Source organism: Cynocephalus volans, chromosome 11, assembly GCF_027409185.1.
Source record: "Cynocephalus volans isolate mCynVol1 chromosome 11, mCynVol1.pri, whole genome shotgun sequence".
Classification (NCBI taxonomy): Eukaryota; Metazoa; Chordata; class Mammalia; order Dermoptera; family Cynocephalidae; genus Cynocephalus; species Cynocephalus volans.
Genome location: NC_084470.1, coordinates 39,454,667 through 39,480,564, shown reverse-complemented (window position 1 = coordinate 39,480,564; position 25,898 = coordinate 39,454,667). Strand labels below are relative to the sequence as shown.

Here is a 25,898-nt window from a genome sequence, read left to right as displayed (position 1 = left end):
GCAGTGGGATAGCTGGGTCATATGGCAGATCTATCTGCAATTGTTTGAGGAACCTCCATACCATTTTCCATAGAGGCTGCACCATTTTGCAGTCCCACCAACAATGTATGAGAGTTCCTTTTTCTCCGCAACCTCGCCAGCATTTATTGTTCACAGTCTTTTGGATTTTAACCATCCTAACGGGGGCGAGATGGTATCTCAGTGTAGTTTTGATTTGCATTTCCCGGATGATGAGTGATGTTGAGCATTTTTTCATATGTCTGTTGGCCATTTGTATATCTTCCTTAGAGAAATGCCTGCTTAGCTCTTTTGCCCATTTTTTAATTGGGTTGCTTGTTTTTTTCTTGTAAAGTTGTTTGAGTTCCTTATATATTCTGGGTATTAATCCTTTGTCAGATGTATATTTTGCAAATATTTTCTCCCACTCTGTTGGTTGTCTTTTAACTCTGTTAAATGTTCTTGCTGTGCAGAAGCTTTTTAGTTTGATATAATCCCATTTGTTTATTTTTCCTTTGGTTGCCCATGCTTTTGGGGTCGTATTCATGAAGTCTGTGTCCAGTCCTATTTCCTGAAGTGTTTCTCCTATGTTTTCTTTAAGAAGTTTTATTGTTTCAGGGTGTATATTTAAATCCTTAATCCATTTTGAGTTGATTTTAGTATATGGTGAGAGGTATGGGTCTAGTTTCATTCTCCTGCATATGGATATCCAGTTATTCCAGCACCATTTGCTGAAGAGGCAGTCCCTTCCCCAGTGAATAGGCTTGGTGCCTTTGTCAAAGATCAGATGGCAGTAAGTGTGTGGGTTGATTTCTGGATTCTCTATTCTATTCCATTGGTCAGTGTGTCTGTTTTTATGCCAGTACCATACTGTTTTGGTTATTATAGCTTTATAGTATAGCTTAAAGTCAGGTAGTGTTATGCCTCCAGCTTTATTTTTTTTGCTCAGCATTGCTTTGGCTATGCGTGGTCTTTTATTATTCCATATAAATGTCTGGATAGTTCTTTCCATTTCTGAGAAAAATGTCTTTGGAATTTTGATGGGGATTGCATTGAATTTGTATAGCACTTTGTGTAGTATGGACATTTTCACTATGTTGATTCTTCCAATCCAAGAGCATGGGATATCTCTCCATCTTCTTGTATCCTCTCTAATTTCTCTCAGCAGTGGTTTGTAGTTCTCATTATAGAGATTTTTCACCTCCTTGGTTAACTCAATTCCTAAGTATTTTATTTTTTTGGTGGCTATTGTAGATGGGAAGGCTTTCTTGATTTCTCGTTCTGCATGTTCACTATTGGAGAAAAGAAATGCTACTGATTTTTGTGTGTTGATTTTGTATCCTGCTGCTGTGCTGAAATCATTTATCAATTCCAGCAGTTTTTTTGTAGAGGTATTAGGCTGTTCGATATATAGGATCATGTCATCTGCAAACAGGGACAGTTTGACTTCATCTTTTCCAATCTGGATGCCCTTTATTTCCTTCTCTTCTCTGATTGCTCTGGCTAGTACTTCCAACAGTATGTTGAATAGGAGTGGTGAGAGTGGGCATCCTTGTCTAGTTCCTGCTCTTAAAGGAAAAGCTTTCAGCTTTTCCCCATTCAGGATGATATTGGCAGTGGGTTTGGCATATATGGCTTTAATTATGTTGAGATACTTTCCCTCTATACCTAACTTATAGAGGGTCTTTGTCATGAATGAGTGCTGAACTTTATCAAATGCTTTTTCAGCATCTATAGAGATGATCATATGGTCCTTGTGTTTGACTTTATTAATACAGTGTATCACATTTATTGATTTGCATATGTTGAACCAACCTTGCATCCCTGGGATGAATCCCACTTGATCGTGGTTAATAATTTTACATATGTGTTGTTGTATTCTGTTTGCTAGTATTTTAGTGAGGATTTTTGCATCTATATTCATCAAGGATATCGGCCTGTAGTTTTCTTTTTTTGGTTATATCTTTACTTGGTTTTGGTATCAGGATGATATTTACTTCATAGAATGAGTTTGGGAGATTTGTGTTTGTTTCTATCTTTTGGAATAGTTTGTAAAGAATTGGTGTCAATTCCTGTTTGAATGTTTGGTAAAATTCTGCTGTGAATCCATCTGGTCCTGGGCTTTTCTTTTTTGGGAGCTTTCTGATAACAGCTTCAATCTCCTTTCTTGTTATTGGTCTGTTCAGATTTTCTACGTCTTCATGGTTCAGTTTTGGGAGCTTGTGTGTGTCCAGAAATTTATCCATTTCCTCCAGATTTTCAAATTTGTTGGTGTATAGTTGTTTATAGTAGTCTCGAATGATTCCTTGTATTTCAGATGAATCAGTTGTAATATCGCCTTTTTCATTTCTAATTTTTGTTATTTGAATCTTCTCTCTTCTTTTTTTTGTTAGCCATGCTAATGGTTTGTCAATTTTATTTATCTTTTCAACAAGCCTACTTTTTGATTCATTGATCTTTTGTATTGTTTTTTAGGTTTCAATTTCATTCAGTTCTGCTCTGATCTTAATGATTTCTTTCCATCTGCTAACTTTATGTTTGGATTGTTCTTGTTTTTCTAGTTCTTTAAGGTGAAGTGTTAGGTTGTTCACTTGCCATCTTTCCATTGTTCTGAGGTGAGCATTTAATGCAATAAATTTGCCCCTTAATACTGCTTTTGCAGTATCCCACAGGTTTTGGTATGATGTATCATTATTTTCATTAGTTTCAATAAATTTTTTGATTTCCTGCTTGATTTCTTCTTCGACCCATATGTCATTAAGTAGAATGCTGTTTAATTTCCATGTGTTTGTATAGTTTCCAGAACTTCGTTTGTTATTGATTTCTAGTTTTAATCCATTATGGTCTGAGAAAATACATGGGATAATTCCATTTTTTTTGAATTTGTTGAAACTTGATTTGTGACCTAATATGTGATCTATCCTGGAGAATGATCCATGTGCTGATGAGAAGAATGAATATTCTGAGGTTGTTGGGTGGAATGTTCTGTAGATATCTGCCAAGTCCAATTGGTCTAGAGTTTTGTATAGATCTTGTGTTTCTCTACTGATTCTTTGCCTAGATAATCTGTCCAGTATTGACAGTGGGGTGTTCAGGTCCCCTGCTATTATGGTATTAGTGTCTATTTCCTTCTTTAAGTCTAATAGAGTTTGTTTTATAAATCTGGCTGCTCCAACATTGGGTGCATACATATTTATGATTGTTACATCTTCTTGATGGATCAGTCCTTTTATCATTAAGTAGTGTCCCTCATTGTCTCTTTTTATGGTTTTTAGTTTAAAGTCTATTTTATCAGATATAAGAATAGCTACTCCAGCTCGTTTTTCTTTTCTGTTTGCATGGTATATCTTTTACCATCCTTTCACTCTCAGTCTATGTGAGTCTTTATGGGTGAGGTGGGTCTCTTGAAGGCAGCATATATTTGGGTCCTCTTTTTTAATCCAGTCAGCCAATCTGTGTCTTTTAATTGGGGAATTTAAGCCTTTTACATTAAGAGTTGTTATTGAGAAGTGTTGATTTATTCATAGCATTTTATTGATTGTTGTTTGGTTGTCTTAGGTGTCTTTTATTCCTTGCTTTCTGATTTACTGTTTGGTTTCTGTGTTTGTTGGTTCCTTAGGTTGTAGATAGCATTTTTTGTTTGTTTTTTTTTTCTCTTCCTGCATGCCATTTTTATTATACTAGTGGGTATTGATTTTTGTTGGGTTTTTATGGCAGTGGTAGTTATTTTTCAGGAACCAAACCCAGTACTCCCTGAGGATTTCTTGTAAGGGTGGTCGTGTGGTGGTGAACTCCCGCAGTTTTTGTTTGTCTGAGAAATATACTATTTGCCCTTCATTTCGGAAGGATAGCCTTGCAGGGTAGAGTATTCTTGGCTGGCAATCTTTGTCTTTTAGTATTTTGAAAATATCATCCCATTCCTTTCTAGCTTTTAGGGTTTGTGATGAGAAGTCTGATGTTAGCCTGATTGGGGCTCCCTTATAGGTGATTTGACGCTTCTCTCTTGCAGCTTTTAAGATTCTCTCTTTGTCTCTGAGTTTTGCCAATTTGACTATGACATGTCTTGGCGAAGGCCTTTTTGGGTTGTATACGTTTGGAGATCGTTGAGCTTCCTGGATCTGAAGATCTGTGATTTTTCCTATACCTGGGAATTTTTCTGCCACTATTTTGTTGAATATGTTTTCAATGCAATCTCCTTTTTCCTCCCCTCCTGGAATACCCATGACTTGGATATTTGAGCACTTAAGGTTGTCTGATATCTCTCTCAGATTTTCTTCAATGCCTTTGATTCTTTTTTCTTTTTATTTTTGTCTTCTTGTGTTATTTCAAACAGCCCATCTTCAAGTTTAGAGGTTCTCTCTTCAACTTCTGGAAGCCTGCTGGTTATACTCTCCATTGTGTTTTTTATTTCTCTGAATAACTTCTTCAGTTCAGCAAGTTCTGCTACATTTTTTTTCAGGACATTGATTTCCTTGTACATTTCCTCTTTCGGGTCCTGAATACTTTTCCTCCTTTCATCATGATGTCTAGCTGAGTTTTCTTGTATCTCATTCAGTTTCCTTAGAATTATCACTCGAAATTTCTTGTCTGTCATTTCAAGGGCTTCTTTTTCTATAGGATCTAGAGTTTGAGATTTATTATTTTTTGGTGGCGTACTTTCTTGATTTTTCATATTTCTGGTATCTTTTCTTTGATGTTTATTTATTGTGGCAGGGGGTTTCACAGTCCACAGGTTTGACACTATTGACTGACTAAGATGTTGCTGTGGTTGCCAATTTGGTATGGCTACCTCAGTGACTACTCAGTTGGCCACTAGTGCCTTGTGTGTGTGGTTGCCTTGGGTCTTGGGCCTCTCCAGGGTGCCACCTCTCTGGTCAGCTTGGACTCTGCCAGGCTGCTGGGTCACAGGGCAGTACCGCAGGGTGTGCGGTGTCTGCTGAGCTTCCACCTCCCGTGCTTGACTTCTCCCTGTTCTGTGCACTCTGGCCCGGGCTGCTGGGATGTGCCAAGGCACCGCAGAGTGTATGGTCTCTGCAGAGCTTCCCCTTCCCCTGCAGGACGTCTCCGTGCTCTGTGCGCGCTAGGCCGGGCTTGGGATGGAGCCGGGTGGCAGCGGTGAAGCCTACCTGCTGCTGGATCGCGTGGCGGCACCCCCCCCACAGGGTGTGTGGACTCTATGGAGCTTCTATCTCCCTTGCTGGATAACTCTGTGCTCCATACACATTGGGCCGGGCTGCTGGATTGCGCGGCAGCAGCGTGGACCCTGTGGAGTTCCCGCCTCCCCTGCTGGATGTCTCCCTGCTCTGTGTGCACTGGGCTGGGCTGGGAATGGAACCGGGTGGCAGTGGTGAAGCCTACCTGCTGGATCATGCAGTGGCGGTGGCACAGGTTGTGTGGTTTCTGCAGAGCCTCCACCTCCCCTGCCGGATGTCTCCCCACTCTGTGCACACTGGGCTGGGCTGGGAATGGAGCCAGGTGGCTGCCGTGAAGCCTATCTGCCGGATAGTGTGACAGCGGCCCTGTAGGGCATGTGGTCTCCATGGAGCTTCTGCGTTGGCCCGCGGGTTGATTCGCTTCCAGATCCAGGGACGGGTTGGTGGGGGTGGGGGGTCAGAAGCCACAGTCACCGCTGCAGCCTGGGGTGACACACGCCAGCTCAGGCCTCCATGTTTCCACATCTGCGGCTGCGGCTGCGACACAGGCCACGGCGCACCGGCCGGTCACGTGCACGGGTTGGGGAAAATTCCCGGTTCTCGGCAGGGTAAAGACACCCTTTCGAAGCCGTTACTTTGCTCCGATTCTGCTACAGCTGCATCTGGCACGGGCCTCTGGCTGCTTCTAGTCGTGGCGGAAAAGCGGCAGGCAGCTCTCAGTGACTCCGCCAATTTCCAATTGGATATAAAAGAATCACTGTATATTACATTCATGTGGCTGATGTGGGCGTGAATGAAGTTAGTTTAAAATCTAACAGCAGAAATCCTCTTATCTTTAGCAAAACACCTTGAGAAGGACCATTTTATATATTTATTTATTTAACCTATTTAATTTTACTTCTCAGCTTTTTGTTTTTATTCATTATGGAACATTTCAAACGTTCATAGAAGCAAAGAGTGCTTCCTGTACCCCTCCCCCAGTTTCAACAATTAGCTATTTGGGGCTATTTCTGTATCATCTCTATCTCCATCCACTTCCCACTCCCTGACATTCCCAGATGAAGCAAATCCCAGATACCATATCATTTCATCTATCAGTATTTCAATATGTATTTGGAGAGCCATTTTACCTGTAGAAATCTACCTCTCAGATCACGGACAGGTAAAACAAAGAGGAGCTCTGAGGTCAAGGAAGGGGTTTTGTGGTTCTGGAGGTTGTGTACTCATCTGTAAATTAGGAAGGAAAATATTACCAACCTCAGAGGTTATTAGGATTTATGAAGTTAAGGTATTTGAATATACCGTGCAACTTAAAAAGTGGCATAAAATTATAAGATAGCATCAATTATATAAAATAATCAAAGCTTACATTAGAAGAATAGTTTGTTGATATAGCTTGTTAATCTAGTGCTGACTTGTCCAAATGGTCACTAGCATTAAAGCCACGTATGTCAGTCATTCAGTAAATGCCCATTTATTGAGTACATGCTGCTAGCCAGCCTCAGTGCCCTCATGCAGTGTTCAGCCTTTTACAGACCATAGAGAAATGCTTTACTTCAAAGCAAAGTTTATGTTACTGCTTTAGAGTCGTAATATACCTTCTTCTCTTGCACAATTTTAAGTATACTGACAATTTTTCATTTCAAGATTAATCAAATGTTAACTAAAAGGAAAAAATATAGCTTTGAAAGAGAGCATGAACTTAATTGGTGTTATCCTTACTGGGGACCAATTATTATTGTTTAAAACTTGCATCTATACCATTGCTGGCAGAAAACTTACAGGTGTAAAATTTTATGTCTCTTTTTTTCTTAAGCAGTATTATGATTGTTTCATTTCAAATATAGTGAAATGTTCTCCCAGAGCAGTTAATATCAATAATACAGCTACACAATCCAGTGATAAATGATGGTCAAAAGAAAGAGAGGTTAATAGGTTCAGTAGAACTTTATGAATTTCCAGAACTAATAAGGAGACCCATTGTGAGTTTCTGAAATTTTGCAAATTAGTGGGTAGGCAAATGATAAGAAATGTTAAAGCCTCCTGTCTCATGGGTGAGTATGCTATTTATTTTCACATTTTAGCTTATTCTTAATTATGGAAATTTTCATAATAGGTTAGTGAAGACAAGTACTAATATATATTTCAAAAGGACAGAAAAGTTCAATGTGGACTAATGAAGTTCACTCCTGTGTATTGTGGTTTACCCACTATGAAAGTAAAGCAAGACTTTCTTTTTGAAGAATGTTAAGCTTTCCAATTTTTATAATTCAAAATAAGAAATCATAAGGAGAGCACAGAGTTGAATCAGGTAAGAATCAGGTAGAGTAGAATGAGGTAATATTTTTACTTAAATGTGTAATAATTAAAAGGACATTATAAAATAGATGGTATTATGGCATTGTAATAGGCAAAACCATGATTGGCATTTTGGCACTGTACACAATATGTTGAGCACACAGAATCAATATTCTTTTGGTATTATCTTTTTTTTATATCTCAGACAGAAAAATTGGTCACAGACATTTCTAGAGTATATTTCTCAGGTCTTCACCAACAAATACAAGGATGAGCATTAAAAAAATTTCAGCCTGGGAAAACCTGGAGAATCAATGGAAAACTTCAATTCCATTTAGATTATTGGGAGTTTGTGGATACAGGTTTAGACTAATATTTACATAGGTGAATAAAGTGTATTATTTCTATGTGAACAAATGGAGCAGAGCTGAATGTTCTGGGGAGACTGAAGAGTAATCATGAGAGAAGCATGCTCTTGCAGTGTGAGATTTGCAGGGATTACCACTTCTCTTCCAGTGATATTTGATGGGAATTTTATCTTTACCACCCCTATTTTAAAACTGAATGTTGATTTCTTTTTATTAGCTTAATAAGTTCTTTCAGTTGGAGAACTGCTTTCACATCATAAGTCTATTAGGGAACAATACAAAGAGAGAAAAATTGAAAATGCTTGTGGTCTACAATTAATAATGAAAGAACAAGGATTTGTTGGATGTGGAGTTATAAAAAAATATGAACAATGGTCCCAGTTGTGAAGTAGCTTATAGTCTATTTGAGAAGACAAGACAGATATGCATATGCAGGAGGAAATTTCTGATGATTACAGATAGTTTGGGTAAATAACAAGATATATGGGAGATAGTTCAAGGAGACTCCCAAAACAAACAGGGAAGATTGGGCCTTGGATAAATAGATATGGAAGTCACTCTTGGGTGGAAAGAAAATAGCAAAAGTGCAGAAACTCCAGATATACCAGCTTGGATTGAGTACACAAGACTAAGAGTCAAACTTAGAAGTGGTTCTGTTTTATGCTTTATTTTAATAAGCAAGGAAAGGGAAACCAGAAATTAAGAGCCTTCTCCAAGGTATCTAGCTAGTTAGTAACAGCCTCAGGCCTGAAAATTGTGTCTGTTGATTTACAATGCATGTTTTCTTAAGTATAGTTTGAAAAGTCTGGGAAAGTAGACTGGTGCTAGATGGTGAAAATCTGTGAATACCTTGTTAAGGTGTTGGAATTCAAACCTGTGGGTAGTATGGACTAAAACCTTGAATTTCTCCAAAATAACTGACAACCAAATTGCCAGACTAAAGTTTAGTTCTTGCTTATTGTACATATTCCATTCCTTAATTTCTTCTATGGTTTCTGCTAACTCCTCTATCCTGGTTTCCATCTTACCTCTCCCAAAACTCTCATTTTCTCTTCCAAACTCTTAACTTTAGATGTTCTGCTTCTCTTCTTGCTCTTCCCTTGAATGAGCTTCACCTAACCCCATGCCTTTTCATTTCATATGAATTTTGGTAAAAATTTGTTGTGCAAAAAGAGAACTTTATTTTCCAAAATAATACATCATTTTATCTTGAATTCCTGTTCCTGGTGATGGCAGAAAATGATAGATGTAGTCAGTATCAATTATATCAGTCTCTTTTGATCTAAAAGTTTCTTTCCCATTTCAAGGGCGCTCTTCTCCATCTCCTCATCCCAAGATTGCAGCTGGGTGCAGGAGGAAGCAGAAGCATCCCCGTGCCGATGGGTTGGGGGCCGAGGCTCTGCATGCTGCCTTCTTCTGTTGGCCTCTGCTGACCTTCGATGTGGTGAACCCATTTCTGTGATTTTGGGACATCGACCTCTGTCCTTGTTAAATGTTTATGGTATCTATAATTCATGGCTTCTTTTCTCATCATGGATTAAGCCCAGTGAGTGGTCAATAATGCCTCAATTCCCACCTTGGGGTCACTGTTTCTGCTCCTCTCTGAGGACTGATTGTGACTTCCTTGCCATCTTCAGTTTAAGCAGCCTGCTGTGTGCCCCCAGTGCAGCGATGGCCTGGTGAACTTGCCAGCCAGCACCACAGCCATCTTCTGCATTCCCACTGGGACACACAGGAGCTTTGAATTCCCATTCACGCCACACATGACCCATGGTGAACTCAGTGGGAGTGGGGGACACTCTCTTAGCCCTCCAGTTCAGTGACTTCTTCATCCTTTCCTACTCTTCTATCCCAGATGCCTGCCATTCAGTTATTCACTAAACAAGTATTTATGGAGTGCCTGTTAGGTGTCAGGCATTATTCTAGGTACTAGGGATACCACAGTGAGCAAAACAGACAATGCCTCTACCCTCATGGGCCTTATGTTAAATATCCATAACAACCATGCAGTATATGAGGATTCTTCAAAAATGTCATGGACATACTAGTATTATCTTTTAATTTTATTTTTCCATGATATTTTAAAAGTACCCTTCTATAGTGTTATGATGATCATGAAGCTTCTCCCAGTCTTTTCAAATTGCACCTGGACTCCCTCTTCAAACCCTCTGTGTATTTGTACCAGTCGCCCAATTCTAAGGCCAAGGTTCAACTCTGCTGGGCTGGGTATGAGGAAGAAAAATAGGGATACTTACACCTGCCCACTCATCGTCTCTTTCTAGGAGAAAGAGGAGCCTAGCAGGATCCTTCTTTGAGCTTCCGGAGAACTTCCCAGTTCTCATCCTTTCTTCCAGAGACTGCCTTTCCAACCATCACATCCTTCTCTTTCCCCATGTGTTCTTCACCCCATCTTCTCATGAGTTTGTAGCCCTCAGCCTCATGGCTTGATGTCAATAGTAGAAGAGCTCTGGGAGACAGAGTGCACAAAATTTTCTAAGAAGGAAAAATATATTGGGATGTGTTTCACAACATAATTTCCACACCCATTTGCTGAAGACCCCCAAAGCTACCTTTCTGATCTCAGCCTCTCTGGTGTGCCAGACCTAAGTTTTGAGCTGGACATCACCTGCATGTCAGAAAGGTACTCACACTCAGCAAGTCCCATAGTGAATGGATTCTCTTCCCATAACCCTCTTTACCTTTTCCTCAATGTTCATCGCAGCACTCTTTACAATAGCCAAGAGCTGGAACCAGCCCAAATGTCCATCATCGGATGAGTGGATACGGAAAATGTGGTACATCTACACAATGGAATACTACTCAGCTATAAAAATGAATGAAATACTGCCATTTGCAACAACATGGATGGACCTTGAGAGAATTATATATATATATATATATATTTTTTTTTTTGTCGTTTTTTCGTGACTGGCACTCAGCCAGTGAGTGCACCGGTCAGTCCTATATAGGATCCGAACCCGCGGTGGGAGCGTCGCTGCGCTCCCAGCGCAGCACTCTACCAAGTGCGCCACGGGCTCGGCCCCCACGAAGTTTTTGAAGTACCCTTGTATATTAAGATATTTATTGCAAGGAATAGGCTTGCATTATTGTGGGAAATGGCAAAGCAAGTTCAAATCCATAGTGATGGCTGTCAGAAGGGTCACGCTGGAACTCTTGGGCACAGCCTGAAACTTCTGCCCATGGGCTGAATTTCTTCCTCATTTCAGAGAAAATGCAGCTCCACTTTGAAGACCTGCCAACTGATTGGATCAGTTCCACTCAGATTATTAGGACCCTCTCCTTCCCCTAGCTGTCCTCCACATGCCTACCAAAATTATCTTTCAAAAAACCACATCTGATCTTGGTAAATTATCCCATGCTTAAGATGATGAATAAATGTTCATGTAGTGAGTTCCAGAAATTTTCCCTAAAATTTTGGTGAATTAACAAAAAAAAGATTTCTATGATAATCTGGAACTGTCAGACAGTCAAAATATGACACACACACACACACGTGTAATCTTAAATTCTATCTACTTTGGAGGATAAAGCAGCTGGTAGAGCACATAGCAAAGACTATTTTTAAAATTTGGAAACCTTTCATAATTTCACTTCATTATGGAATTTTTTTTTAATTTGTATTTTTTTTCATTGTACATGTTTATGGAGGTACAGCTTGTTGTTTCAATACATGCATACATTGTGTAATGATCTAATCAGAGTAGTTAGCATATGTATCACCTGAACATTTATCATTCCTTTGTGGTTATAACATTCAATATCCCCTTTGCTGGCTATCTTGAAACATACAATACAATATTATTAGCTATTGTCACCTTAGGGCACCAGAGTTTATGCTACCTAACTGTAACCTTGTACCAGTCTTCCAACCTTTCCCTGGCCCACTTCCCCCTCCCTTTCCCTGTCTTTGGTAATCACTATTCTATTCTCTGTTTCTCTCTCTCTTTTCCTCTCCTTTTAATTTATTTTTCTTAATTGTACCTATATTTATGGAGTACAATGTGATAATTGGGTATATTCATACTGTGTGCAATGATCATATCAGGGTGCTTAGTATTTCCATCACCTCCAACATTTGTCAGTTCTTGGTGTTAGGAACATTCAACATCATCTTGACTAGCTATTCAAAGATATGCAGTACTTTGTTGTTAACTGTAATCTCCCTATATCACTGTAGAACCCTAGGTCCCATTCCTCCTCTCTCTAGTATTTTGTGCTCACTGACCACCCTCTCCCCATCTCACCTTCCCCTTCCTCCCACCAGTCTCTAGTAATCACTACTCTACTTTAAACTTCTGTGAGATCAATGTTTTTAGGTTCCACATGTGAGTGAGGACATGTGGTATTTCTCTCTCTGTGCCTGGCTTATCTCACTTAACATAATTTTCTCCAAGCTCATACATATTGCTGCAAATGGCAGAATTTCATTCTTTTCTGTAGTTGAGTAGTATTCCCTTGTGTATGCATACATTTTCTTTATGCAGTCATCCTTGGAAGGACATTTAGGTGGGTTCCAACTCTTAGTTATTGTGAGTAGAGCTGTGATAAACGCGGAGTGCAGGTATCCCTTCGACTTGCTGATTTCCATTCCTTTGGCTATATGCCCAGTAGGGAGATTGCTGGGTTGTATGGTAGTTATTTGAGAAATCTTTATACTGTTTTCCATAGTGTCTGTACTAATTTACATTCCCACCAACAATGTATAAGGGTTCCCTTTTCTCTGCATCCTCACCAGCATTTGTTATTTTCTGTCTTTTTGATAATAGCCATTGCTACTGGAGTGAGATGATATCACATTGTGGTTTTGATTTGCATTTGATGATGATTAGTGATGTTGAGCATTTTTTCATATTCCTGTTGACCATTTGTATGTCTTTCAAAAAATGTCTATTCAGTTCCTTTGCCCATTTTTCAATCAGATTATTTGTTTTTTTTACTATTGGGTTGTTTGAGTTCTTTGTCAGATGCATAGTTTGCAAATATTTTCTCCCGTTCTGCCGGTTGTCTTTTTGCTCTGTTGACTATTTCCTTTGCTGTGCAGAAGCTTTTTAGTTTGATATAACCTCATTTGTTAAATTTTTCTTTTTTACCCTCTTCTTCTGAAGTATTACTCATAAAGTCTTTGCCCAGACCTATCTCCTGAAGTGTTTACCCTATGTTTTCTTCTAGAAGTTTTATAGTTCCAAGTCTCATATTTAAGTCTTTAATCCATTTTGAGTTGATTTTGGTATATGGTGAGAGACAGGGATATAGTTCTCCTGGATATGAATCTCCAATTTTCCCTGTACCATTTATTGACAAGACTGTCCTTTCCCCAATGTATGTTTATATTAGTCCATTTCTATTGCTTATAACAAAATAATCTTTTTGATATGCTGTTGGATTTGGTTTGCTATTATTTTATTGAGGATTTTTGTGTCTGTGTTCATTAGGGATATTGGCCTGTAGTTTTCTTTTTTTGTTGTGCCCTTGCCTGGTTTTGGTATTAGGGTAATACGGGCCTCATAGTATGAGTTTGGAAGAATTCCATCCACTTCAATGTTTTGAAATAGTTTAAGAAATAGTTTTAGAAATAGTTCAATGTTTTGAAATAGTTTAGTAGTTTAAATGGTTTTAATTGGAGTATTTAATCCATTATTGGTATAAAGTATTAGTTCTTCTTTAAATCTTTGGTAGAATTCAGCAGTAAAACCATCTGGTCCTGGGCCTTTCTTTGCTTGGAGACTTTTTATTACTGATTCAATCCCCTTACTTGTTACTGGCCTATTTCAATTTTCTATTTCTTCTTGGTTCAGCCTTGGTAGGGAATATGTGTCTAGGAATTTATCCATCTCTTCTTGGTTTTCATATTTATTGGTGTATAGTTTTTCACAATAGTTTCTGATGATCCTTTGTATTTTGGTGCTATCTGTTGTAATGTTTTCATTTGCATCTCTGATCTTATTTATTGAGGTCTTTTCTCTTTTTTTCTTGGTCAGTCTGGCTAATGGTTTGTTGATTTTGTTTATCTTTTCAGAGAAACAGCCTTTCATCTGATTGATTTTTTTGTATTTTGTTTTTAGTCTCAATTTCATTTATGTCTGCTCTGATTTTTATTATTTCTCTTATCCTGCTTATTTTGGGTTTAGTTTGTTCTTGCTTTTCTAGTTCTTTAAGGTTCATTGTTAGGCTGTTTATTTGAAATCTTTTTTTTTTTTTTTTTTGATTTAGGTGTTTATGGCTATAAGCTTTCCTCTTAATATTGCCATGGCTGTATCCCATAGGTTTGGTTATGTTGTGTTTCTGTCTTCATTAGTTTCAAGACATTTTTTGATTTTCCTCTTAATTTCTTCTTTGACCCATTGGTCATTCAAGAGCATGTTGTTAATTTTCATGTATTTGCATAGTTTCTCAAGTTCTTCTTGTTGTTGATTTCTACTTTTATTCCATGATGGTCAGGAAAAAAAGTACTTGATATGATTTTGATTTTTTTGAACTCATTGAGTCTTATTTTGTGGCCTTACACATTGTCAATCCTAGAGAACGTTCCATATGCTGATGAAAAGAATGTGTATTCTGCAGTTGTTGGATGAAATGCTCTGTATATGTCTGTTAGGTCCATCTGGTCTATGGTGCCATTTAAATCCAATGTTTTCTTGTTGATTTTCTGTCTTGATGATCTGTCCAATGTTGAGTGGAATGTTAAAGTCCTCAAATATTATTGTGTTGGTTTCTGCCTCTCCCTTATATCTGGTAATATTTGCTTTATATATTTGGGTGCTTTGGTGTTGGGTACATATACATTGATAATTGTTATATCCTCTTGCTGTATTGATCCCTTTATAATTATATGGTACCTTTCTTTGTCTCTTAGTACAGATTTTGATTTGTAGTCTGTTTTAGCTGATATATGTATAGCTATTCCTACTTGCTTTTGTTTTTCATTTGGATAAAATATCTTTTTCCATCCCTTCACATTCAATGTGTGTCTTTGTAGGTAAGGTGCATTTCTGTTAGGCAGTGTAAGGATAGGTCATGTTGCTTAATTCATATAGCCAGTCTATGTCTTTTAATTGGAGCATTTATTCCATTTACATACAAGGTTATTATTGATATGTGAGCTCTTACCCTTGTCATTTTCTTGGTTGTTTTCCAGTTATTTTGTGTATCTTTTGTTCCTTTCTTCCTCTCTTAATGTTTATCCTTGTGGTTTGGTGGTTTTCTATATTGATAAGGTTTGATTCTTTCCTTTTTCTCATTTGTGTATCTACACTGGCAGTAAGATTTATGTTTTCATGATGGTTGTTGTAGTTCTTTCTATTCTGGATTTAGGACCCCCTGAAGCATTTCTCGTAAGGACAGTCTGGTGATGATGAATTCCCTTATTTTTGCTTGTTTGAGGAAGAAATTATTTCTTCTCTATTTCTGAAAGATAGCTTTGCTGGATATAATGTTCTTGTCTGGCTGTTTTTTTCTTTCAGTACTTTGAATATATCATCTCATTCTCTCCTGGCCTTTAGGGTTTCTGCTAAGAAGTCTGCTGTTAGTCCAGTGGAGATTCCCTTATAAGTGACTTCATGTTTTCCTGTTGCTAATTTTAGAATTCATCCTTTTCTTTAACTTTAGATAGTTTGACTACAATGTGCCTTGCAGATGATCTATTTGAGTCAAATCTATTTGAGGACCTTTGAGCCTGGATTTGGATGTTCACATCTTCTCCAATGCTAGGGAAGTTTTCAGCTATTATTTCTCCTTAATAGTATCCCATAGATCTTATAAGCTTTGTTTATTCTTTTTTATTCTGTTTTCTTTTCTTTTTTAATCTTCCTGTGTTATTTCAAAACTGCTGTCTTCAAGATCAGAAGTTCATTCTTCTGCTTGATCTTGCCTGATGTTGGGACTCTTAGATATATTTTTTATTTCATCCAATAAATTCTTCAATTCCAAGATTTCTGCTTGACTTTTTGAATGATATCTATCTCTTTGTTGAACTTTTCATTCAGACTGTGAATTGTTTTTTTGATTTTGTTGAACTGTTTTCTGTATTCTCTTATATCTCAGTGAGTTTTCTTAAGATCATTAATTTGAATTCCTTTTCTGGCAAGTCGGCAATTTCTGATTCTTTGGGATCAGTTACTGGAGTATTAGTTTGTTTTTCTGGTAGTGTCATGTTACCTTGGTTCTTTATGTTTTTTGTTTCCTGCATTGATATCTGTGCATTTGTTGGAAGTCACCTTTTTCAGTTTTGTAGAGTGGCTTACGTGGGAAAATACTTTCACCTGAAAATGTGTCCTAGGGTGTCAATTGAGTAGGGTGTAATGACTTTCTTCAGGATGTATGCAGTAGTGTAGACTCTGTAGTTTTTTCAGCTGTCATCTACTTTTGCTCTGTGTCTGCCAGTGACCCAGCAATCTATACTCTGAAGGTTTTTGGTAGTGTTGGCAAAGCTTTGCTAGAGGAGGTATCACTGGGTTGGTTCACAGGCTGGAGGTGTGCACATTCACCCTGTGAGTCAGGCATCTCAGGAGCTGGCTCACTTGGTTTATGGTTGCTGTATTGATTCTCAGGCTGGAGTTGTGGGTCTATGGCATGTTAGGGTCTGTACTGACATGCTGCTTCTCTGACCAAGGGTGAGCCCACCAAGGGCATGTCAGCCAAGCTGTTTCTCACTTGGATGCACTTGTACATGATGGCTCAAAGACTTGGTGGTGGGTCTTCAAGGGACATGAGAGCTGAGATGTTTCTCTGAGCCAGAGGTATGGATGTGCTTTGGTTCAGCTAGCTGGATGCAGGTCTGCTGGTGATCCTTCTGCTGTGGCAGTTCTTGGGGGCTAATGTGAGGTTGTACTTCCCTCTGTGGTTCAGGAGCTGGACTGCCAAAGGTAGAACTGCTGAGCCACTTCTCAGAAAGTGGGTGTAGCTACTCGGTGAGGCTGTAGTGAGAGGACCCATCCAGCTGCATCTTGGGTGTTGAGCAGGGCTATTGGGCAGGGCCGCTAGGCAGACCTTCAATTAAGTGACCTATCCAGCTGCTTCTGGGTAGTGGGCAGGGCTGCTAGGCAGGCCTGCAGTGAAGTGACCCATCCAGCTGCTTCTGGGCGATGGGTGGGGCTTCTAGAGTGGCCTGCAGTGATGGGGCCAGTGAAGCCACTTCTGGGACTGTTGGCAAGGTTGTTAGGCAGGACTGTTCAGGATGAAACCACCTGGCCACTTCTCTGCTTCTCTGGGAGGGGCAGATGCATTTTATTTCCACTGACTCAAAGGCATATTCACAAGGGTAGAGACCCGTGACCTGTTTTTCTGGGTTGGGGGCTCAGGCACACAACTTAGTCAGCTAGTGGGGGTGGCGTGTAGAGGGAGGAATGGGAGCTGATCTGCCTGAGATGGGTCTGTCTGTTGGATCTGTACATTTTTCTGATCCTGGTCAGGGATGTGGGGATACATCAGTTCAACAGGACTAGGGTTGGCTTTCCAGACTTCAGAACTAGAGTCTTGGGCTCTGTTGAGACCAAGCTTCAAGCTACTGGGATCAGGGTGTTATAACCTCTCCTGTGAGTGCACTGGGTGGAGGGCAGAAACTTAAGGCTGAGAAAGTGCTGTGGCTACTGGCCCAAGGGCAGGGCTGTGCTTCCTTAAGAGCTTTGGTTTTAAGATGGTGCCATCTTGCATTAGCTTGGGTCTTGGGTGCATGAGGAACACAGTTTGTGCTAGTGATCTACAGCAATGCAGTGTGTATTTTCTAAGGCACTCCCCACACTTGGTTCTGGGCTTCTCTTGCAGGCCTCTGTGGTGAGAATGAAGGTTGGTGTGGGTCCTCTGCTTACCTTCTCACCACAAAGGAAAATTCTTCCTGTGCTAATTCCAGTGTCAAAGGCATGGTACCTGAGGCTCTGTGCCTTCCTCTCATCTCTATGCCCCTGTCCTGGGCTTTCATGTTCCACGGGGATCTTACCAGTCTCCTGCTGCACTTCTATGCTGTTCTGATGATGCTCTCCTCCCATCAATATTTAGCTGTCTGTTAGTTGTTCTGGTCCTTTTCTGTGGGAGGAATGCACCCTGGTCACCTTTAGTTCACCATGTTGCCCTACGTCTTTATTATGGAATTATTACTGTAGTCTTCTTGTACAATTTGTATGTGTTCGTAGCAAACTTTATTGAGAGATATTTGATGTTTTTTTATATTCTTAGATATGTTTAAAATTGACCACTTAAGAATAGAGCAGATATGCAAGAATCTAGATTCTCATTTTCCGAGTGCAAATTTAAAAAATGCTGTTTATTTATCTGAGTTGCTTTATTTTTATTATACTATATACCATTTACAGTTGCTGAGCACACCACTAAGAGCATGTTTCTGCAGTCCTCTGCTAAGAGATTAATTTAAGCCATGTAGGAAATGATGTATTTTAAAAGAACAATATTTTTGTGAACATCTTTGCTTTTATTGACTGGTTAATTGTTGACTGTATTTCCCCTAAGGCTGTGAAAATGCAGCATGTAATGAGACAGGGAAAGACGTATCAGGAAAAATCACGACTTGTTTTGGAAATGTTCTATGCTTTTTATGTTTTAAGGAAATAAAACAATGGCTGATAGGCTCCTACACAGCTGAAGACACAATTTTCTCAATCACACTACAATCCTCCCTTTTTTATTGACATATAATTTTTATACAGTAAGACATACTTACTTAAGTATAAGTGTTCAATTCAATGATTTTTGACATATGTGTAACCCCAACCCCAAGCAAGAATCCGAACATTTATGTCACCTCAGAAAGTTCCATTATATCCCTTTCTGTCCTGCCCAAGGACAAAGACTATTATGATTTCTGTCAGTATAGATCACTTTTGCCTGTTTTTTGACTTCATGTAAATCAACCATATGTACTCTCAAGTATCTGGCTTCTTTCCTGTGAGATTCACCCATGTTGTGTGTATTAGTAATTTGTTTATATTGCTAGGAAGTATTAAATTGTATGAATATACCATAGTTTGTTTATTTTCCTCCTGTCAAAAAACACTAACGTTGTTTCCACATTTGGGATTTTCTAAATAAAACAGCTATAAACTTTCTTGTATAAGTCTTTTCGTGGGTATATTTTCATTTTTCCTTGATAAATACCTGGGAGTAGAATTTCAGGGACATAGGTAATTGTATATTTAACTGTAAAATAAACTACAAAACAGTTCTCCAAAATTGTAGTGTTTAACACTTTCAGGAGCAATGTATGAGAGTTCCAGTTGTTCCACATCCTTGTCAACATTTGGCATTATTAGTCTTTTTTATTTCAGCCTTTGTAAGGGATGTAGAATGGCATCTCCTTGTAGTTTAAGTTTGCATTTTCCTATGATCAGTGATATTGAGAATCTTTTTGTGTGCTTGTTGGCCATTTTTCTATCTTTATGTGTACGCCTGTGTGTGTGTGTGTGTGTGTGTGTGTGTGTGTGTGTGTATAAAATATCTGTTCAAATTTTTTGCCTATTATTTTGTTGGATTATTTGTCTGGTTTTGGGTTTTTGTTTTTGTTTTGATTTGTGTAAATTCTTTATATATTCCATATATGAGCCTGTTGTTGAACATTTGCATTGCAAAATTTTTTCCTAGTCAGTGGCTTACCTATTTATTTTATCAATGGTTAATTAATTTTTGAATGAGCAGAAAAATTTAATTTTAATGAAGATCAATTTATTTATTTATTCTTTTGTGGTTGTTAGTACTTCTTCCATTCTGTTAAAGAAATTGTTGCCTACCCCAAGGTTGCAAAAATAGGATCCTATTTTTTTTTGTGAATGCTCTATTCTTATAGCTTTTATGTTTAGGCCTATTCCATTTTGATTTAATTTTGTGTTTAGAATGATGAAGAGATTGAATCTTTTTCTGCATGAGAATTCAGTTTTTTTCAACATCATTTCTTAAAATATCTAATGTTTTCCCATTGACTTTGCTAAGCATCTTTGGTGGAAATTGTTTGAAACTATATACGTGAATCTCTTACTGAACTCTATTCGGTTCCATCGATCTATATGTCTGTTCTGTTCTTAGGCCAATACCACACTGTTCTGATTGTTGTAGCTTTTAAAAAATGTTTTATTTTATTTTATTTTAAATTGACAAAAAGTTGTGTATATTTATCATGTACAACATGATGCTTTGAAATATATGTACATTATAAAATGGCTAAATTGAGCTAATTAACATATGCATTACCTCACAAAGTTATTTTTGTGGTGAGAGCAGTTAAAATCCTCTCTTAGCTTTTCCAAGAATACAGTATATTGGTATCAACTGTCATCAAAAGATGACAAAAGATCTCTTGAACTGATTCTTTCTATCTAACTGAAACTCTATATCCTTTGATATTGCAGCTTTTTAATAAGCCTTGAAATTAGATTGTGTAAATCCTCCAACTTTTTTCTTCTTTATCCATTTTTGTCTATTCTAGGTCTGTTTATTTCCTTATTGTTTTTAAAATCAGTTTCTGTTTCTTCAAAAAGTCATACTATAATTTTGATTTTTACCCTTTGTTTTAACATGAGGCAGATTTTTGCAACATTTAAAAAAATCAGTCTTTTATTTCACTTATCCACCAATATTTGTTGAGTGTTTACTCTTCCCTGGGGACGATTCTAGTCTCCTGATACAACAGTGAACAAAATAGTCAAAGACCCTCTCGTTCATAGTGAGGGAAGACAAATACAGATAAGTAGAAATATATTTAAGTGCTATGGACAAAAATAAAAGAAGGCAAGGTAATAGAAAGTGATTGGTAGATGCAGGGAGAGACAGACCATTTCAAATAGGGATGTCAGAGAGAGAGAATCTCTATAGTTGTGTGACATTTGAGCAGAAACATGAATACATTAACAGGGGGAGCCCTGCAAATATCTGAAGGCACAAAATTGACTGCAGAGGGAACAGTATGTGCAAAGATCCTGAGGTGTAGATCCTGTCAAGCTTGAGGAGGACTGTGTGGCTGGAATGCAGTGAAGGAGGGGGAGACAGTAGGAGGTGAGGGTGCTATAGTCCATAGTATAGAATTGAGGGTGCTATAGTCCATAGTGTAGACTTGAGTGATGTGAGTTTTGATCAACAAAAGGGATGACAGTAGGTTTCAAAATGATACAGCTGGTGGCTGTGTAGGAAAGTCAAGAGTGGAAGTGGGAAGATTGGTTAAGAAGATGTATTAGTCTGTTTGTGTTGCTTATAACAAAATACTTGGAACTGGGTGATTTATAAAGAAAATGACATTTATTGCTTACTGTTTCTGAGGCCAGAAATTCCAAAGTCCATCTGTTGGTGGTGACAGCAACCCAGGGGTCTCACATTGCAAGATGGTGGAAGCAGAGAGAGCAGAGAGAGAGAGAGAGACAGACTCTCTTTGAAGCCCTCAGAACCATGCCCTTGATCACCATTTTTAATCCATTCACTACCGCATGGTCCTACGATCCAATCACCTCTTCAAGGGTCCACCTTTCAATTACCATAATAGGATTTCCCACCCTCTTAACAGTCACAGTGCAGGCCAAGTTTCTAATAGATAAAACGAGGGGGATACAAGTCAAGCTTCAATGAGTTTTGGGGGGACATAATGCAATCCACTACAGAAGAGATTGCACTGGACCAAGCAAAATATACTGCTAACTCTTTTCATAGATTTTTAAAACTTTCTTTCTTGGCACTTACCAGTTTGGTATTTTGACATCACATGCTATGTGTGAAGTTTAACATGAACTAGACCTTTCCTTATGTAATTCTGTGTTAAAAATGGAACAGTAAGAGGAGTTCTAATCTGTGGGACTTATTTATGTTGATACTGCCCATATCTAATTTCGTGCTCTTTAATGCCTTAAGCATTGCTAGTTTTTGATTGCATTTTTTTGGGTTTTGAGAAATCCAAATAGAATGTCTTAAAATATGCCCACTTGATGGTTCTCTATGCACTGTTTCTTTTACATATTAAATAGAATTGCCTGATTCTGGCCTCACTTGAAATGCTTTTTAAGATGTTAGCATAGACATTCAGTTCTATTTGAATGTTAGTCTGCAGTCTTGGAACAATATGGTGGTCAGTAATGTAATTTTAGACCATATCTTCTGTATTTTTGACAAATGATAACTTCAGGTTATGACAATGTCCTTTTCCTTCTCTTTAATTAGTATTATTACTTCTAGAAAACCTGTATTTGCATTAGGAATAATAGAGAACCCATCTATTTCCAATACTAGGTTAGTTATGGGGTGACAGTGAAACATTTTCAACCATAATAAATTTGATACTAGATTTTTAGATTAAATTGTAATGATCAATTTATTCCTTAATTTATTTAATTTAGTGACAGTTAATATGTTATAGTACTTCTAAGAAGTTCTAATAGAGTATCATGATAATAGATCACAACAGTATCATGGTAGCAAAATTTTCAGCTTTGGATAAATATTTTTGTTAAGAAGTTCAAAATAAAACAAGAAATAAGATCCAAACTTGAAGAGAATATTTTTGTTTATTGTATAATCTTTATAAATTTAGCTAGTTTTAGGGCCCCAAAGCATGCATTTTCCTGGTGTAATTTTAATTATTGCTCTCCTACTTGATACATGGAGCATGAGAAAAGAGAAATGCTTCAGGATTCACAAATCAAATTAGACAATAGTATGATCCAGATGACGATGGTGCTGAAAGATTTCTGTCTACCAGAGGGAGGGAGCAGGCTCCAGGCTTGTTTCATCAGCTCACCTCTCTGGTGTGGCAAAGCCAAGTCTCCCAGCAGGAGGGCTGGACGAGAGCCTCTCATTGAACCCCCTGGGTTGGGCATTCACTCAGCTATGACCTCATCTGCAGGGCCCCTTCAGTCATCTGGCCATACTGGCTGAAGTTTTAGAAATATTTTTAAATTTAGGGGCTAAGTTTATGTGCAATAATATGCAGTAAATGATCTGTCTCCTATTTTGAATTTTCTTTGTGCTACCATCCATGAAAAACATAGAATGTGGTTTTTCACTGATGAAAGATCATCCCAGGCAGATGAATTTCTGTCAAGCACCTGGTAGCACTAAATTTATGTATTTAAGGGCACAGTTATTAACTAAACAAATGGTAGAAACTGGGTAAAAATACAGCTAGTAGAATATGAATATTTTGGAACACACAAAAAAAATAGTGCATTTTTTATAGTTCTAAAGTAAAGCATCTACAGGATATAGCTAGTATTGTGCTTTATATTTACTTCTTGCTTTTCTCTCTCCTTATAAAACTAACATTCTGGGCCATTTAAAAAAATAGCACTAGTTTTAATAAAATAGGCTCTCCTAATTTTTTCCTTATTGTAGCAGTTAATTTGGGCAATGTCAGTCTCTCACTGTTAGAATTGCTGTTCAAGTAAAAATGTATTATGATCTGCTGCACACACAAAAAATTACACTATAATGAGCAAAACTAAGCTAAGCATAATTGTGCCTATACCAGCACTGTGACAAGAAGCATCTTCTATAATGGTGGTGATTTCCATATCAGTGATAATTTTATTGTCTGATTTGTATTGTATTCTTCTTGCTGCCATATTAATACACAAAATGTGTCCATTCATTCCTAGGAGATGCAGATGCCAAAAATATCTAGTTAACTCCCTCTCCTTGAAATATCTTAAGTAATTAGAAAGTAAAAAAGATAATAGCAGCCAAATTCCGTTCCACAAAGCTGTACCTTTTTTTGTCTAAATATCTTTAATAAGCTAATGTACTTGCTGGAGGCTTCTTCTGAGAAAATCTTAATGGCCTCACCATTTAGAGCAAAAACATCCAACCATCCTCTGCCTGTGGTCAGTGCCTGCTGGGTAATAAAGGCAAATTGTCATTGCTGGGCCGGTGATCATCTCTAAGACAGATGAACTTTACAACTTCTCGTAAGTGCAAAGGGGAAAAAGGAAGGGAGAAGTTCCACTCCTACTCATAGGAGCATCACCAAATAGTCCCTTCAGCTCTTAGACTTCACAATGTATGCTCCTGGATAAAGGGGCAAAGTTAAAAAATAAACAAAAAACACAGATGTCACAGAACCCACTCATCCTATAGGGGACTTCACCTGCTTTTCTGTCCCTTCTTTCCTTTTGATCTCAACACAGCAACTATTTATTGAGCATTTGCTGTGTGAGAGGCATTGTGCAAGGCACTGAGGGATTTAAAAGGGACTAAAATAGCCCCCAGTTCTTCAAGGAGCAATTTGGATAAAGAGTTGGGTACTCAAATATTCACAATAAAAGGCTCTGGAAATCACACTAGGGAAAATCTGACTACAGTGGCATGCAGGTTATGGCAAGGTCAAAAACTCTATCAAATTTTGAAGCAAAAACTGCAGCAAGAGACTGTAATAGAAATGTAGGTTTTAAACTAAAATAAGCTATACATTTTATATCATCATACCTCCTATATTTATGGAGTCTGAAAAAGCATCTCTCTTAGATTGTGAATTCTCTTTTATCTGAGTTAATGCAAACACATTTTGGCAGTTGCCAGTGATTGTTTATTTACAACCCAATTGGTTCTTAGGTTTGGGTTGCAAGTCGAACCTCCTTAAGTTTTTCAGGATTCACAGATTCTCCCCACACTTCATTTGTTCAAAGAAAAATGTCTTCTTCTGATGTCTTATACATGCCTACGGTTAAGAGAGCCAAAGCCTTTGCTGAAGTTTTGCTACTTTTAGAGATATATGGATTCTGGCAGCTAATTGCATCAATGCAATAAAAAGTTTCTCAACTCAAAAATTCTCTCATATCTTTTCAACCTTGATAGCATTGACACATCATGGGTGTAAAGACCTTAGAAGGTTGTAAATGTCAGTTACAGTCTCTAGAATAGGGTGGATGATGACTTATTTAGAATAAAAAAGATCATAAGGAGGAGAAGGCCCTAAATTGGTTGTTTATTTCCATGCAAATTTCTAATAATATCAATTGAGGTTAATTGGAGGAAGATGGATTCTGTGGGTTGGGACAGAAAAAGGAGAGCATAGAAGAGGTTGAATGGTTTTGGCAGCAAAGTTTTGGACCTTAGGAGGAGCTTCTGGGTTTGGAATCAGGGGCTGGGTGTAAACAGAACTGAGGCTGACATTAGAAGCCTGTTACTAGACTTAGGCATTGAAAACATTTCTGAGAAGCACACATTCAGCTTTTCCAAAGGGTATTCAAAGCATTTCCCTTCTCAGCTTCTAAGTAAGCAGACCAGGGTGAACCCAAGGATCAGGAATTACAATTCTGAGTGATAGAAGCAGACTTTAAACATTGGTTAGAGGACTAGGCACAGAAAATTAAAGTTAAAATGCTCCTTCAACTACATATTAGCTTCAACAAAGACAGAAACGTTGAAGAAAGGAACTCTGGAAAGATTCCCAGGGAGAGAAAATAAACAGCAATTGACTAGACAGTTTGCAATGCACAAAACGTTTTTGATATCTTTTTTATTTTTTATATTTTTCATCTTGTTTAGGGAACATAAACACATGAAAGCTTTCAGACCTGTGTTAGTCTGTGGGGCTAAATAATGCTGACAAACCTAAGGTATAGATCAAGTGATTTGAAAGTCCTTTTCTCTGCAGCTCTTCATCTGTCGGGACCTCACTTCTCACTCTCCATGGCCCGTTTTATCTGCTACTAATTTCCCCTCAGCTCTGAAGAGCATAAGCCTTATTGTCTTAGTCCATTTTGTGCTGCTATAACAGAATACCTGAGGCTGGGTAATTTATAAAGAAAAGAGGTTTATTTGGCTCACTATTCTGGTGTCTGGAAAGTTCAAGATTGTGCAGCTGCATCGGGTGAGAGCCTCATACTGCTTCAACTCATGGGAGCTGGTCTATTCCTGCAAGAGCAAATTGCGCCATGACTAAAACACCTCCCACTAGGTCCAGCCACCCAACACTGCCACACTGGGGATCAAATTTCAACAAGAATTTTGGTGGGGACAAAGCACATCCAAGCCATAGCACTTGTCCACCGTGATGCTGAGGATTTGGTAGCAAGTATTTTAGGAAAAATTTAAAGAAGAGAAATTTCTGCTAAAATGATACATAGTCTATTCCTTAGAGGTACAG

The 25,898-nt window shown here is 38.2% G+C and overlaps 1 protein-coding gene across 8 annotated transcripts in view; it reads left to right on the top strand.

The window, feature by feature from the left end:
* NEK10 (NIMA related kinase 10) overlaps nucleotides 1-25,898 on the top strand; it is a 222,101-nt gene that overhangs the window by 141,280 nt on the left and 54,923 nt on the right. The window lies entirely within an intron of this gene.